At 40.9% G+C, this 18,027-nt stretch overlaps 1 protein-coding gene across 1 annotated transcript in view; it reads right to left on the bottom strand.

The window, feature by feature from the left end:
* The window catches only part of LOC103372897 (voltage-dependent calcium channel gamma-2 subunit), a 93,994-nt gene that overhangs the window by 9,535 nt on the left and 66,432 nt on the right, over positions 1-18,027 (bottom strand). The gene's annotated exons all lie outside the window — the stretch shown is intronic.

Below are 18,027 nucleotides of genomic sequence, written 5' to 3'. Positions count from 1 at the left end.
AGGCTGAAGTCCCTGCAGATTTTTCATGCCAGGATGCACTCTGTTCTCCTGAGTGTGTCAGCGCTCACTTATCGGACGTATGAAGCTCAGATAGCCGTGTCTCCCAGCAGCTTGTTGCCTGCAGTGAGGGCAGAGGATGGGAGGATGGGGCAAAAACTATGCCCTACAGCGGTGATGCTGCTTCTATCTGAGAGGCCACCTATTTAAAATCAGTCCTTCCTCAACACATTCTCGAGGCTTCACATCTTCACTTTCAGTCCTTTAAGGATCGGCTGAGCCCCTGTCAGAGTTTTGGATCCTGCCTGGAGGGATGTTTAAGCACAGTAGCATCCCCGGGGGGAGGCAGGCAGGGAGACTGACAGGCTGACAGATAGACAGGGACTAGACTCTGCTGTGGATGGGTGACTGCAGGAAAAAGGACACGTCCATGATATGCCACCTTCTTTGGCCTCCATTAACTATTAGCTCTCTGTTAATAACGCCACCTAACTGTGACATAATGAAGGCTTAATTGGAGATGCGCTAAAACTCACAAAAGCTTGCTATGATTTTTTTTATTATTATTTCACTGCCACTTTTTTTTGTTTTTTAAAAAATATGGAATTTAAAAATGAAATAAAGCCTTTACTTATCGTCAAGGCGATTGTTGTGTATGATCGAAGATGGTAAAAGATTGAATTTTCACAAGCTAAAGAACAGCTGTGATACTGAATGGCAATTGTTACTCTGATAGAGAGCCAAAATTAATAATAGTACTAACACACAAACACAGGACCTTTGTGTTGTGCTTGGTATGTGACTTAATAAATAAGGTTTATTTTTACTTGACCTTTGTTCCAACTTAAAAAAATAAGCAACTCCAGGTTACATTTGGATTCTTTTTGGTGAACTATATCTTTTTCCTTGTGATTGTGAGTATTAAGAGCAAAATGTTTTTAAACTTACTTGTCCTGCAGTAAGATGCATATATTACTATGTATGCCATGGCATATAGCTCATACTGATGCACCAGTGCAGTAGTATTTCACTGCTATAAGTGATCAAGGCATGTGACTCTCTGTACCCATTTAGTCGAAGGCTGAATTGCCATTAACATCACGTCATCATCTTGTCAAAGCAACTGTGACGCTCATTAAGTGGACATCTGTTACAACTTCACAGTGTACAGAGGAGGCCCGGTGAATGGCGATTATCTCAGCCAGGGTGACATTACTTTGACAGAGGGCTGCTGGGATGGCTACAGTCCTGGGAGAGAGGGGTAAAATGTGTGGTAAAATGCTGTCAATCTCTGCCTGCTGGAAAACAACGACCCCGTCCAAATGAAAGCTTTGACCTCCGCGCTAATGGCTAATGACAGCGGCGACCTTCGCAGCGTCTTGTGTTTCTGAAGCCCTCGCTTCGGCCCACATGAAAGGATGCTCTCGGGAGCCCTGTGATTAGCACTGAGGTCGCTGTTTTGATTTGGGTCGAGGTCACGATCACAGAGAGCGGCCTGTCTTCGGTTTCTTGCCCCGCGACACCCACATTCATGAGGTAGAGAGTGGAGTGTCTCTGGGGTTGAACGCCACTCACTCCTCCCACTTTAACAGCTCTCCAGTAACCACTACAGTGTGTTTGATCATGTTTTCAGGTGAGGAGTTTTGAACTTAACTTCAATTATTATAAATCTTTTTCATGACAGCATTAGCTAGAAGGTCCTGGGTTCAATTCCAAACTTGGAATCTTTCTGCATGGAGTTTGTATGTTCTCCCCGTGCAGCGTGGGTTCTCTCCAGGTTCTCCAGCTTCCTCCCACAAGCTCCAAAAACATGTTGAGGTTAATTGGTGATTCTAAATTGTCCGTAGGTGTGAATGTGAGTGTGCTTGCTTGTCTGTCCCTATGTGGTCCTGCAATAGACAGGCAACCTGTCCAGGATGTCCCCTGTCTTCACCTGAAGTCAGCTGGGATAGTGGTGTATAGATAATAGATTGATTTTCAAGACTATTTGCCAAACCGTCATCCAGACAAAAATGTTCCAATAGCCAAGTTACATTACAAATGACAGAAAGTCTGTCATGCTTTTGATTTTCCATGTACTGCTGTAACAAAAATAAAAACTTTAAGCTAAAACTGCAAGATTGCTAATTGTGGCGGTGCTAACTTTGGGCATGGGATATTAGGATTTTGCTGTTTCGCATTAGCTCATGTATGCAGCCACGTGGCACATTCATCACCCTTTTTAGGTCATAAAACAGGGGAGCTGTTCAAAATTCTCTCACCTTTCAACAACTGAATTATTTCCAAGTTGACAAGTAGGGTATTTGCTCTTATAAACAAAAACAAATACATTAAAAAGACTGTACTGAAAACACAGGCCCCAAAATAGACATTGTTCTAGAATGTCACTGAAACAAAATGAATTTTGAGTTATCTTAATTGCATAAACATGGCACTAAAATGAACTGTGAACATCAGAACTTTATCCGTTTTGGAGCTATACACTGAGTCTATCTGCGTGTTTGGAATTAAACTGTTCAGGACTACCACAGTGAATGCACAGTCGTGATAGTGAAGCACAGAAGTGGAAGTATGGTAAAATGGGGCAGCATGAATGCAAAAGCCGTCAGTTGATTAAAATTATACCAGAATACTGGCTGACAAGATGACGGCCAGTTTATGAAGAATTTACACAGATGGTTCCCGTTCACTTGAACAAAAGTTGCTTGCCTTGCGCTTGAACTAAAGACATCCCACTCCACATGTGCATTAGTGATTTCCCACGGTGGTTCCCTCTCAGTCTGTACATTTGGATGATGTTACTAAAAAAAAAAACTTTTTTTCTGGGTGTTGGGCAGGTTTTACAAACAGGAAACCTCCCTGGATTAAACATTTATAGTACAAAGAGTAAAATCCAACCTTGCTTGCAGTTGGAGTTGTCCTGTCAACAGTTTTACAGACGTCTCTTTTATAACGCCGGTCTTTGGGGAACATGTTTTTTGGGCCGCAGAGGGTTTTTCATTGCATAACTGCAAGTGATCACTGGGACAAATTAGCAGCAAAGCTGAGTGGCTGCATTGTATCCAGCTCTCCTGATGCGTCCATGCTTTATTTACATTAGCAAACTGACTGAGGCCAGTTTATTGTATAAATGCACCAAACTGTTCTTTGAAGATGAAGAAAAGTAAAACTGACTGCTTTTCTCAAACTCTAACTGATTTTGTTTATACTAGTTGGTGGCTGTTTGCCTTGAGATGATTGGCACATTTCTGTTTACCACCACTATCACTGGTTGTTTTCCTGTCAGTAGCCAAAATGAAAATTGGCGCATGAGTTTGCTTTCCCCCAGATGGAGTAAATCTCACCTACTTTGATTTTATTCGTCCAGAATGCTGAATGTCGCTGCTATTTGGTTTCTCTGATCCTTCATGTGTGACAAAAGAAAAGTAGGCTAAAGAGGAGTGTAACATCACAGTACAGTGCTGAGTAATGAGTCATATATTAATTTTCCCAAGGGTTGAGTTACACTGGCTGCAGTTTGTCTTTTCTCTGTACAGGCGGCCTGTCGGTGGCTGCACCGGGCCGGTCGGCCCCGCCCGTCGCTGCCATCCTGCCACCATGCGTGCCAACCTGCTCACAGAGACACAGGGTGAGAGCGGATACTGTGTGTACTGTATTGATTGGCACGGCTGCAGCTCAGGCTCGTGTCCGAGCGCTGGCACTCTTCTGCACTGGCTGACAAACAACTTAATGAGACTGAACACCCATGCAGGCCCGTGGCTGGGCTTCAACAGCAGCTGGTCCTCCTCAACGCCGCGGTGGCTTCACACATGCAACCTTTATCCAAATGGTAACACATCGGAGCATTTAGAGGCATGTGAGCAGCTTTGTACTGGATGAGTACATAGCTTGTCACAAAACAAGCCATTGAACTCTGAGCTACAAGTCAGATGCTCATAGAAACATATGCAACATTTTTTTTAACCATAACTTCTAAAGCGTCTTATTGTATTTTTGCAGAAAAGTAATAGTAATATATGTGAAACGTATGAGCTACTGGATACCTACATTTCTGCAAAGAGATAAATAGATAAAGGATCTATCTATCTATCAATCTATCTATACAAACAAATCATTTGTATTGATTAGTAATCATTTTGTAAATATGTGCTTTCATTGTCTTTGTCTCCGAGCAGCATGAAACATGGCTGGTACCAGCTGACATCGCAACCTTCCTCACTGAACACAGTTCCCAAAGAGTTCTCTGCATTTTTGTCTGTAGATGGCTAAAGATTTGTTTTTAAGTGGTCAGCCCGCATATTGGTGGCATTTTAATCCCAATGTTACCATAAAAGGATTCGGTCTATCCCAATACTTAGTGTGTCAGATTCTTTATGTCTTTGTAAATAAGGCTCCCAAATGACAATTTGTATGATTTTCATTTGTTTCATTGTTGTTTCATTTAGCACAACCAAACAAGGAGCTAATTTGGGCCCTCAATTTATTATTTCTTTCTGTGCACTGTATGTTTTGCAGTTACAAGAATGCAACACAAAAGGCATTTATTCAGCGTTTTTGAACCCCGAAGCTGCAATTGTATGAACTATATATCAGTGTAACATCAAAATTAAACCGTGTTAAATCCAAGTGAGGCCGTGAAGGATGCATACAAGACAAGACTACTGGCATAAAAGTGGTAAGTTATGCTTGAATTTGAATTTTTGGCAAACTGAAACGTGTGCCTCACCTTTCTGTGTTTGTTACACAACTCAGCGCACATCTACCGACACACATGTACCGCACGTGAACATACGTGTGTGTAAACATGCACACTGTTCACTTTACAAAGGCGTCTCTTTGCACTTTCCATCCTTTCACTCTTTCCCTTTACTTTCTCCCTCTCTTTCATTGACAGGGTTGAGAGGAAATTAGCATTGGCTCTTAATCAGCCTCCCCCAGCCCTGAATGTGCTGATGTGCAGGACGGGGTCATGCTAATCAGGTGCCTCAGCTCCCAGGCACATTGATTTAATACTACAAACGTTTATTAATCCCCTCCACACCTCCTCCTCCTCCTCATCTTCCTCAATACCGAGCCCTTGCACCGTCCTCGTCCCAGCCAAGAGGCTTGTTGCCCCTCCTCATCAACCTGGCATCAAACAACCACTAAAACATCTCAGGGAAAAAAAAAAAATAAAAAAAAGGTGGTGGGAGCGTTAAAATACACAGTGTGAAAGAATGTGCATAGACAACGGAAATTAGCTTTGGTGGCTAAATGTAAAAAATTTGCAAGAATGCTCACACAGCTTTCAGCCTCGTATCTAAAAGCTTATGTGTGTTGACAGCGCAGCTCGCAGGCAGAATGCAATTTGACTTGGACTGATTGGAAAATAAATGCAGGTTTCACTCACTGGCGTTTATAAAGCAGCAGCAGAGCAGCAGCTGAGATGTTCAGATGTGATGTTTCAGACGCCTCTGGGAGCTCTGCTGTTTGTGCTTCTTCTAGTTATTGTGGTAGTGTTCCCTTTTAACTGCCTGGACACTTAGTATAGATTATTATTACTTCATTCATTGATTAGACTGTTTAACTATTAAAGCGATTTTTTTTTTAACAGCACTGAAAATCTGAGGATGTAAATGTTGTAAATATATAGGATGAGTTATACAATGTTAACATGGGGATGGTTACTGTTTGCAAAAAATGCACCTTATTGGCGGCACAGAGACTTTTTCTTAAAGGGATGTTGAGGTTAATTGGTGATTCTAAATTGTCCGTAGGTGTGCTTGGTTGTCTGTCTCTAATTGTAGCCCTGTGATAGACTGGTGACCTGTCCAGGGTGTCCCCTGCCTTCACCCTAAGTCAGCTGGGATAGGCTCCAGCCCCCTCGCGACCCTAGTGAGGATTAAGCGGTGTATAGATAATGGATGGATGGATGGATTTTATCGTAAGTAACGGAGGACAAAATCCACAGTTTGTGTTAATTTAAATAAAAATAAAATAACGTGCAGCAAAGTCAGTCATGTTGATTTTCCAAAGGTTAAATATTTGTAGAGTCATAGCAGAAGGATAGTTAGACAGAGAACTCCACTCCAACGTCGTCAGATAAATGGCAAAACTGGTAGATGGTTTACTTCAGGATGTGTGAAGGAAGTGCATCATCACAAGAAAGTTATGTCACCGCTGACCCTTTACATGCAACTTGTAGCATGTTGCTGTCATATTAATGGTTAACAGTGTTAGATTTTAACCCAAATCATGATCTTTACCTAAAGTTTGATTTCCTAAACTCAACCAAACACTAATACTGAAAAGAACAATAACAAGCCTGACTAGTATGTCAGCTCCATCTAACAATAACCGCCTCACTCCAGATATAAACACTGTCCTGTGATTTAAATGTTTTCCTCATTAACACTTCAAGTCACCCATTATTACCCAAAATTAAACATGAAGTGTACCTGCCTGGTTGTGCAGCTACACATTCTGATAAACCCATAATTACAGTTTTGCACAAAGCAGCTGTCATTGTAGTGTTTTATTATTCTAGTTTTGTTTCTCTCTTATCCTGTGTGTTTTCTGTCTGTTTGATTTCTGCTTCACCTGTGTCTCATCAGCCAATCACAGCATTCATACGGTCTTCCCCCCTTTCAGTTGTCGGCTCGTCTGTTTGGCTGCCCGCGTTTCATTCATTCATTCAGCTCCTCTTTTGGACTCTGTTCCTTGGATTTGTTTTCTTCATTTATGGACTTTCCCCTAGTTTATTCCTGGACCTATCAGCCGCCTTCTGTTACAGTTTGGCCTGCCTGCCAGTTTTTAGTTTTTTTTTTTGTCCGCCCCTCCAGTAAGTGCTACTGAACTAACCTTTTGTTCTTTCAACCTGCCTGTCTGCTGTGTGTTCTGCGTTTTGGTCCTCCTTTCCAAATTTCACATAACAACAGCAGGGAAGAGAAATTTAACTGTTTTAAAAATGTGAAGTGTTCTCTTTACCTGATTGTGAGCTGAACTTAGCAAAATATCGACAGTCGCTTTCATTCATTCATGTTAGTTTAAAGGAAATGCTACTTATTGTAATACATGAAAAAAAAATGCTATGATTGATCCCGATCCATGACTGCCTTAATCAGAACATCAAAAGCAGCTTTTCTACCATTTCAGCTGACCAGAACCTGCTACAATATGGCAGCAGCAGAGACAATGTTTCAAGAGTTGGATGATGTATCGATGTGTCTAACTTTATGCTACAATACAGATGTTACTGCTTTTTGTAAAATTCAAAGTAAACACAAACTTGCTCACTCTGCCTTAAGTTCATTGTAAACACAGAAGACTTCAGTTAAACCAAAGGTCCTGCCACTTGGTCACTAATGCGTCTGGATGGTTATTTTGGGGAATCAAGACCAGACTCCTGTCTCAAGGAAAGCAGAGAGAGCCTTGACTGCATTCACTGCGGACAAATCTGATGAAAACTGCTTCAAAGGTTTGATGACTTTGCATCACTTTCTAAAAGATTTTTCTCTGCAGGTGATACGTCTACGACACGCAGCGTCACCGTGTTAACATCAGTGCTGCCACACTGGCTGGCTGAGGATGTTTCCTGGTACAAAGCTATTGTTTGGCTTTCGGTTAAACTGTTGGGACATGTGTCATCACAAAAACCATCTTTGGTGTTCCTGAAGTCCGAGTACGTTTTGTGATCTTTGAAACGGCAACTCTCTACCATATAACGTCCATTGAAGTAAATCCAATTTGAAATTTCCATCAGTTAAACAGTAAATGTGCATAATAATATGAAATAATTTATATTTACAATTCTGTTTTGAAATCAATATGTTTTACTTCAGTCAGCTATATAAATATAGGCACAATAAAATCCACAATATATGTTGCTAACTGAACTTGAACAAATACAGCTCTGTTAGCGTTTCTAAATCTTGGGCAATGAATCAAAAAATCACACTTTGACTTGGCATTAAAATATTTCAAACCAACATAAGATGTATGTTTGTTTCAAGTAAATTTTGAAAGTTCTAAATATTTGTCTACACTACAATTTTGGATTATGAATAAACTGTATTGACGATAGAATCAGAAACAGACTTATTGCCAGGTATAGTTCCCACAATACGAGGAATTTGTTTGTATAGTTGGCTGCATTGAATATATTTAATCTTCCATCTACACAGATCAGAGCAATGTTAAACTCAGAGGATCATGAAATCCAAAAATATGAATACAGTTGTCTCAGCTGAAAACAGGACAACTGATTTGAAGAGCAGATGTATTCTCTGTTAAAAAAAAAAATAATGATAATAAAAACAAAAATTGTGAAACACTTGGCAGAAAGGGTGCCATGAAAAAACATGTTAAATGATGGAAAACTGTCACATTCAAAAACTGTGAAAATAACAGCAAATACCTCTAAAACAATAGCATTAGCTCATTTAAATACAGCAAAAGTATGCTTCTTTTTTTTTTTTTACAGTCGTCATGTAAAATAATACTTTTTCTGTGATTCTGCCATTTGTTAATCCATGATATGCAAACTTTTTCTTTCCAATGACAAAACATCTGCAAAAATAATGTTTTTAAAGTTAAACAGTGTAATTTTATGATCAAATGTTGCAAAAAAGTTACTAGTTAAAAAAAAGGTCTTTATCTTTGCCTTTTTTAAAAAACTTATTTTTAAACATGTCAATTTTTTTCTTTTCTTTTTTTTTTTTTTTTTTTAGCTACAATCTGTTAAAAAAAAGGGGGATTATCTGTGAATTAAATAAAAAAAATAGACTCCGTTAATTTGAAACTGTTATTTCAAAGTTCATTTTTTTACAGTGTATGTTGCAGCTGATAAAACCACATTATATTAGCATTACAAAGATATTCATATTTGGGGATAACTGAAGCTAATTAAAGTAAAACTCAGTTTTTGATTACAACCGCCCAAGTACAACAGAGCTGAAGTCCACACTTTGCTGTGATACATCAGGGGTCTTTGCGCACACACACACGCACACACACACACACACCTACACACACACCCACACCCACACTGCAGCCATTAAGGCCCAGCACTGTCATATTAACATAACATCACACTGTGTAAAAGTAGAACCACTCTACATGACAGGCGCACTCACACAGTTAAAGTTCCCTCCGCAGAACACATTTCAATTACAGTAATCAGCCTCCACTCCACTGCTGATGTCCCCACACATCACTGCTGACCGGGTGCATGACAGCAGCTCCCTCACTTAGCATGACCACTCATCCTCAACGCTGCAGACAAACCAAATCCAAACACAAAACCCCCTTTCTTTTTCCACCTACAATATGGCTGTCTGCGATCTTGAAAGCGCATTTCCACAACGCACCTCGTCTAGAGTTTTATTTATCGAACCGTACATCGTGCACACCGGTTGTTTCTTCTCCAGCAGCTGGAGGTGTGTTCCCCTCTTTGATTGCGCATGGATCATCTTTCCCTCCGGCTTGCAGCACTGAAACTGCTCTCGCTTTGATTATGTGTCGCGCCAAAAGCCCACAAACTGTCAAAACTGACTCTTTACTGCTTTATGTTCGGAGATAAAAAGGACACAAGTACATAATTTTTTCTCTCGCAGCGGTGGGAATTTTTCCGGCTGTTACGGCTCTCGCAGCTGATGAATAAACGTGTAAAACTGATCCGCAGTCGTCTTTTGATGATGCCCCGGTGACAGTCGAACATCGCTCCTCATCCCGTACGCTCTAATCTTGCTTTAATATGAGGACACACTCCCTCACCTCTGTGTTTTACAAGCCGCGCTGCCTCTATATTCCCCCTTAATAAGATATAAAGTTAGAGGGCTAGCATTCACTCGGTCAACCAGGACAAAAATGATTGCCTTTTAATTTATTGGCCCATGTCTGTGTGTGTGTGTGTGTGCTGTGAGTTTTATGTATCAGTCAATGGATTCCTTATTTGTTGCCTTGGATACTGCTTAAAAGTGTTCAATGTCACCGTGACCGGATGAAGCAAACACAGACTGGATGTTAACTTCGTCTGCAAGTGTTAACACGTTTTCCTCTCGACAGCCTCACAAACACTCTGTTCCAACCGGTACCAGAGACTCGCTGCAGCCCCCGCCTCTGCCCTATACAACCCCCCTGCGTGTCCTGCCCCAGACCCATTGATTTTATCGGGCGACACCAAAGCCAGTTCAGGCGAGCGTCCAGTCTGCCGCGAGGCGACACAGGCTGTGACGGTCCTCTGCCCTTCTGTCATCAATGTCAGCAAATACTCCCAGATCAACGCATGCAAACAACAGAGGCAGGCCTGGCTCGCGGCAAAAACAAGCAGAAAAGTTTGGAAGACGCTTAATCGTGGGAGGAGGGGGGTGAAAACGGGGAGCGTTTCAGCCGTGCACTTGACTTTATTTTTGCATTGACTTTACATGATGACACTACTCGCCTGTGGGCCGCCGTAAATGAACGGTGGGAGCTCGTTGCTGTGCCCTAATTCCACAGTGTCCACTTATTCTGACTGAACGCAGGAAAATTGTGAATTAAATGTCCTTGAATGTGGATTTAATCGTTTAATGAGGCAATGTGTGAGTGAAATAAAGGAGAAATTCAACACACAAAATGCTAAATAAGCTAAAAAAAAAATTCTAAGTATGAATACTACATGGGCAGCGCGGTGGCTCGGTGATTAGCACGATTGCCTCGCAGCTAGAAGATCCCAGTTAGGACGCCCGGGATCTTTCGGTGTGGAGATTGTATGTTCTCCTCGTGCAGCGTGGGTTCTCTCCAGGTTCTCCGGCTTCCTCCCACAGTCCAAAAACATGTTGAGGTTAATTGGTGATTCTAAATTATCCATAGGTGTGAATGTGAGTGTGCTTGGTTGTCTGTCTCTCAGTGTGGCCCTGTGATAGACTGGTGATCACCTGCCTTCACCCTGAGTCAGCTGGGATAGGCTCCAGCCCCCCGCGACCCCAGTGAGGATTAAGTCAATTTCAAGTCAATTTTATTTATATAGTTTACAACATATGTCATCACATGGTGCTTAACATGGTAAGGTATAGACTTTCAAATTTAAACGGAGAACCCAACAGTCCAAAGTTGCCTTTGGACTCTCTCTGAGCAAGTGGATTAAGTGTTGTATAGGTAGTGGATGAATGAATATGAAATGCCACTTTTGATTGTTTTTACATTTTCAACCTGTAATAACCAATTTTTAGCCACTTTTTGGGCAACAGAATCAAGCTACGCTGTAAAAACTTTTAACTGTAATTTTGTTGGAACAATTTGCTGTGAATTTACAGATTTTCCCTGTTTTCAATCATAGATGGTAACTAATACAATCTCAGGAAAAGGTGTTTTTATATTTTAACTGCCAAAAAACAAAAAAAAACAGACCAACACTGTAAATTATGTCCAATTAAAAAAAAATCTGTATTTTTACAAATAGTGATTTGTTCTTTTTCAACATCTAGCTTATAAACGTAAACGGTTTTAACATATATATAAATCACCAACAAACACCATAATTTGACAGATTTTTGTCCCTTTGATTTTGGAACCATTTCAACAGTTTTTGATCATTACAGTATTCTACCATTTTTAACTTATTTTTTTCTGGCACTCTTGCTTCCAGATTTTCAGTTTTATCGGCTCCTTCACAATGTGTAATTATAAAATCACAGCGTTTACTGTGTTTGAATCTGCTAAAAACATTATTTTACAGATAGTTGCCACTATTTACACAGTTCTTAGTTTTCTAACGTTACAGTATACTGCCATTTTTTAAAAATAATAATTTTTTGCATCCTTACTACCAGATTTTAACCATTTCTTTACAATGTTTTTTTTTTTTTTTGAGAAATTATGACCTGTTTTAAGTTTATATGACAAAGGTATTAGTGAACAGCGGGTCTAGAACAACATAATAATTTCTCGGTGTCATGTTTATGTCAAAGAACACTGTTTACTTCTGTTTTAGGTCTACAATGTTGAATATTTGTGCACTTCCATAACTATAAACTACTCTTTTCAAACAAGGTATTAACGTAAGCAGCTGTTATTACACAAATATTGATTTATAGTCGCTTAAATTCTAATTTTGTGCTATAAAAATGCAAACTGATTGTCATGATTCACGTTCAAAATGATACTGAGCATCAGTTTGAGTGTGTCAAGCCAAAACAGCTTTTAGGTTAGAATCTAGTGTATACTTTGTAGTACTGGCCTATAGTGTGGAACTGGGACACACTGGGGGGATTCCAGTGGGCTGCTGAGTGAGGAAAACAAAGTGGCTTTTGATGTGAAAACAAACAAATCTACAGCCTGAAGCAGAAAAAAAACCACCAAAAAAACGTTGGCACAATGTTGACAGGAGGAAGAGACAATGGAAAACCCACACATCCCTTAATTTAAAACACAAGAAAACTATTTGCCAAAGAGTTAGTCCACAATCTGATGTCTTAACTTACTAAAGAAAGTTCAGAATACAACAGAAGTGAGTTCATCCCTGTAAATGTTCTTTAAAAATCAATGTTTAGGCTTAAAAACTAACACTTTAGTTTTACAATATTAGAAATACAGGCCCCGTCACAGGAACTAAATGCATTGAAAGTCAGTCAAATCTTTTATTTTGTCAACTCAACTTTGTTTTTCATGACGGAACCAGCCGTCTTCAACATGGAGGATGCTTTTCCACAGTTTTTAATTTTTCCCTCTTTGGAAAATTTTGTGTGGTTTTGGCGGTCTGCTTTGGATCATTATCATTTAGCAAGCCCGTCAACCTTCTGCAGACTGGGAATCATCTCATCAGCCAGTGCTTTGGTTTATCCACATACATTCACGGTGTCCTCTCCTCAACACCTTTTGCTCCAATGTAGCCCATATCATCACACTCCCAGCTCTGTGCCTCTCTGTCAGGACCATGCAGTCACTGTGATATTCCTGTCCAGGTTCACACCAAACATGCTGGATCCAATCCAGGCTGAACAAATTAAACTCATTGTCACCTGCCTGAAGAACATGCTCATCATATTCAGCAGTCTTCTTCTAAAACTCTAGCAAAGTTCCATCACTTACTGTAATAGTTTATTTCTTGGATGCTATTCAGAGACATTATGACTCGTCTTTCTCACCCTCTGAGCTGAAACTATGACTTCTGTTGATAACCACTGTGAAAAGTCTAAAGCACCTGCCTGCCTGGTTTTCAAAGCTTGATTGTAAAAGTAGTGCACTATCACAGACCACTGCAGCTCTGATTAGTGGCACTATGGCTTGTTCTATACCTACCGAGAACTGCTGCAACTACTGCAACAGCTGATTTTCATATTTGTGAAGGCTCAGGATCAGATTTTTAAAATCCTCTGGTAGTGCTTTTCCATGTGGAACCATGATGCAGACATGCAGCTAGACACTGATGTTCAAAGGTCATTGTTTGACCATGTTGATCATTATGCAGTTAGACTGATTGGGATTCACAGCCCTATTCACTCTTGTTGCATTGGGTTTCTACTTCGCGGCCTGTATTTCCCCTACAAGGTATTTGTTTTTGATTGCTCATAAGAGGAAATATACTAGTTTTCAACGCAGACACAATGCAGTTATTGAGACATGATAACATTTTGAATAGTTTGACATTTTAATGACATTGCACTGGGATGTACTTACTGCTGTAAAACAACTGTTACTTGCAGCCTTGGACTAATCATTTTACTGGCTCATTATTTCAGGCCTATATTGTAGCACTGAAAAGTTTGCACCCCCAGAGAAAGCAAAACACTTGTAAAAGTCATATAAAGAGAATAAACTCGCCCCTGTAACAGTTATTTTCCTGGACTCTCCTCCCCTCGCATGGTCTTCCCCGACTGTACATTACAATGAACTGATGTCTTTCAGTTTTTAGTGTTAGCAGCTTGCATAACTGGGCGTTTTCTTCCCATTTCTTCTCTCTCAGCTGCTTAGCGCCCAGTAGAGCAGTGGATGATGGGAGCTCCGACACGGCATGATCTAAAAACCCACTGGCGCTTTAGTGTGCCTCAGCTGGCTTATATAACCCCGTGTGGATGTGCAAACTGCCTTGCTATTGGGAAAGCTGAGGACTGGCGGAGCAGACACACACACACACACACACACACACTGAGAAGCTACTGATATGTGGTGTTTTTATTTGCGAGTGTGCGGATGTAAGGACAGCGGATCAGTGTTTGTGTGGCGGAGCGGGGGTGCTCAGCAGAACATAGTCGGATTTGTCTGTTTTTCTGCTCGGCAACCACATCACCAAATACCTCCCTCCTCCTCCTCCTCCTCATCCTCCTCCTCCTCCTCCTCACTACGCTGTCTGATGACGTCACCGGTGTGTCCCCTCGATTTTGGACCGGCGATCTCCCCCGGTGATGTCACTTCCGCCGGGGCCTTCACCTGAAGTGACATCATTTTGTGTTGCATAACTATCCCCCCTCTCCCTCGCCCGCATGTGAGAGCAGAGGCAGCTTCTCTCCATCTCTGGCCACCCAGAGGCGCCGTGAAACTCCTCATTATGGAAATACCAGGTGTGTCCATGAAAGGGAAATGTGCAGATGCAAAAACACATCAGCGGGGTTTAACACGGAGACGCTCGTCCTCCGTGACCTCAACATGCACCTAAGCAAAAAAAAACCCAACAGTTTCAAGGCTGTGCAGTTGGTGCTGTACAACTCCTGACGTGCAACACTACGGGTGTGAGGAGATGCTGGGAGAGAGACAGCGATCGAGAGCGGCCTGACCTATATAAGAAGGAGGCTGAAATATTTATGGATGTGAGTGTCCTAATTGGCAAGCCACTGGGAGCACTGCGGCCTTCTCCTCCAATCACAGCCGGCGAAGAGGTTAACGCACACTCAAAAAGCACTCAGCGGTGGTCCGAGGGCCGGAGCGCGGCCTCTACCCCGCCACTGTCATGCCCAGCCTGAGAGACGGCTCGTTATGAGTCTGATCCTGCCTTCGCCGCCGCTCCAGCTTTGTTAGATTCATTACCAGAGCTGTTATCATAACTGTTCTCCGTGGCACATACGGACGGGAACAACCGCTCAGAGCGCTAAGTCAAACACAGCCTAATTGGCTGGGCTTAATCTCCAGCACTGGCACGCACAGCTCGGCTCGCTGAGAGGCCTCGATTACTGCAGATGTAGACGAGGAGACGGACACTTTCTGACTCGTAGTTTCAGATCAGTGCAGGCTGCAGCAGGACGGAGGAGAACGGGGTCGACTGGGGAACGGGATGTTAGTGTGTTTATGCAGAACAATAGAGTTTCGGCTAAAACTGGATACTGAGGTGGCATATTATGAAATATACCAAAGAAAACACAAGTTAGAATCAGTATTATCCAACTGAGCCATAAGATAAATTCCACGTTCCATACTACTGATGGGGAAATTGTGTTAATTAGCCACAATATTTAGAACTACTACATTTAAAAGAGGAACTCCACTGAATTAAAGTCTGTTTACAGGTGCAGTTTTTACAATAAATGTGAAACACTGTTTGAAGAGCAGCAGGAGAAAGTCTGGCATGAGCTCACTCAACTCAACAAACTGCATTACCACGTTGTCAGACTTGCCAGCGTACATTGTTTCAGAGTTAAACGCGCTTCCTGTTTGTAGTTCATGTAAGTCATGTTGCAATCTTCCAGTACATCCTAAATTACATGTTTTGTGTGTCGTCCCCCCGACTTTTTGGTGCATGTTAAAGTTCTGCAAACTAGGGCTTCAACTTTACATTATCATCATTGTCACCTAATCTGCTGATTATTTTCTAGTTTAATCTATTAGTTGTCTCAAAAAAGCCAAAATGACGTCCTCAGATGTCTGATTTTGTTCACAACCCAAAACATTCAGTTTACTGCCATGGAGAAGTAAAATAACAAAACAAAACTATAAGTATTCAAATTAGAGAATCTAGACTTTCTGTCTTATTAAAAAAAAAAAAAAAACGGATGAATCAATTGATAAAATTGTTCATTCCAGCTGTACTTCAAACTTACAAAGTCAATATTCCATGGCATAGGAAAATATTCTCCCATAGAAAACATTGTTCTTTAGCCCTTATTTGAAGTCCAGGTTTTTCTTCCGTTACTTAACCATCATGTAACTTAGTTGTAAATCGCCTGCCTAAAAGCTAGTTTTTGGCCCTCAAACACAGAATTTGCAGCTTCCTCACAGTTTTCCAGTGTTTCCTTGCTGGAGCCACTTACTACTGTGATGTACAGTATGAGGGAAAATAATGTTTGAACAGTAGAGCATCCACACTCGTGATGCACGATCTTAAAATTTATGTTTGATACCAATATCCGATATTAAGATTTCTGATATCGCCGATAACCAACATTACCGATGTCAATATTCAATTGTTGTTCACACCAAAAAATGAGTATACGTAAGCACTGTGAGAACGTACAAACTATTCAAAAGAAGCCCATACCAAATTAGACCACGCATTCTTCTTTATTACGTAGACAAAAGTAAAACATATTTAAACATATTTAACATAGCAAACATTCAAGTCCAGGACCATGTAAGTAAAAATATCTGTGAAATAGCAGCAACACCAAATGTAGAGACGAAGGCGCTAATGTTAAACAATCATCAGTTTTTCACATCGGCTAAATTTGTTCATCGGATTAATACCAATATATCGGAAAAAACACTAATATCGGCCGATACTGATGTAGTCGCTGATATATTGTGCATCCCTAATCCACACATATTCTATTAGATCCCAGAAAAAAAGCTATAAACCTGTATATGTGCATAATCTGGGCTCTTTCATAAATCCTTAATGAAGTCACGAGAGTTTCTTTATCATCAAGTGCTGAACTTTGTATCTCCAAAGTGTCTCCAACAGCCTGAGCATCCAATGACCCAGAGGTTGCTGCAACATCCAAGGTTAGACTCCCAGCCTCTTGTAGCAAGACTCTTCTCTCATGTGACCTTACTCCCCGTCTGTCTACACTGTCCACGGTCAAAAATACGCAAAAATCCTCCAAAAACAGTAAAAAAAAAAAAACCCAAATTTTCAAAATCTGTGAAATAAAAACTAACTCTTGAAACTACATCAAATCTTCCTGTTCGACTTAATATCTGAAGCTTATTTTCTAAAGTTCAGTTAATTTCTCTGGTTCTACTTTATCAAAACTCACAAAAACAACCGGTTCTTCAACTAAAGTTCAGTTGACTTAAACCCAGCCTAAAATTATAAAAGTGGAAAAGCGGGAAAAAAATCTGAGACGAGTTACAAAGAAATGAGCTACACTGCTGCTCCGAGTGTCGTGCACCCAAATCTCTGTGGCAGGTGGTTAAACTGCATTGTGGGTAATGTAGGCACCAGGGTGTGACAAGGAAGAAGACTGTACTTCTAAGCCATCAAACACATCCAAAGCCACCACATCCACATGCCATATTCTGTATTGAACACATGCAGAAATAGAAAATAAACTGCCATTAGCAGTTAGCTTAGCACCAGTGATTGAGTGCCCTTCAGTAGTCACTGAAGGAACCAGACTGACACACCCTGCAACTCAGGGCAAACCCAGAAAATCATGAATGTCTGTTAGTTTTATGAACACTAGCAAATAACATCAAACATACAAACACTGCTCTGGTGTTACTGACAGTCACATCTCTCCTCGAACTCTGCAGCAAAACTAGCTGATCAAACCGAAAAATCAGAGCTTAGATTAGAAACTGCAGTGTGATTACAGAATTTCCAGTAATGATCCCTTACATCTCTTGATACTGAAGAAACATAAAACGTAATCACATTACTGAGCAACAGTGAACTGTACCGTTTGCTAACAGCTAACAGCAGGCGAGAAGCGATGACTAAGTTACTGTGTCCATATACACTTTGAAATATGGATATGCGGAGAGCAGCCAATGCTTTTCCACTGCTGTCCAAAAATGTTTCTTTATGAAAGCTGTCTTCACAGATTGCCTTAACTGAATCAAACAGGAAAATCCTTCCAAAATGGAAAATTAAATGAAAAGCTGCTAAAGTAACAGGAGATCTCCCGAATTCGTGGGAATAAA

This window comes from Stegastes partitus, unplaced genomic scaffold (assembly GCF_000690725.1).
Source record: "Stegastes partitus isolate 25-593 unplaced genomic scaffold, Stegastes_partitus-1.0.2 Scaffold1853, whole genome shotgun sequence".
Classification (NCBI taxonomy): Eukaryota; Metazoa; Chordata; class Actinopteri; family Pomacentridae; genus Stegastes; species Stegastes partitus.
Note: the sequence above shows the minus strand (reverse complement) of the source record. Positions and strands in the feature narration are given on the sequence as shown.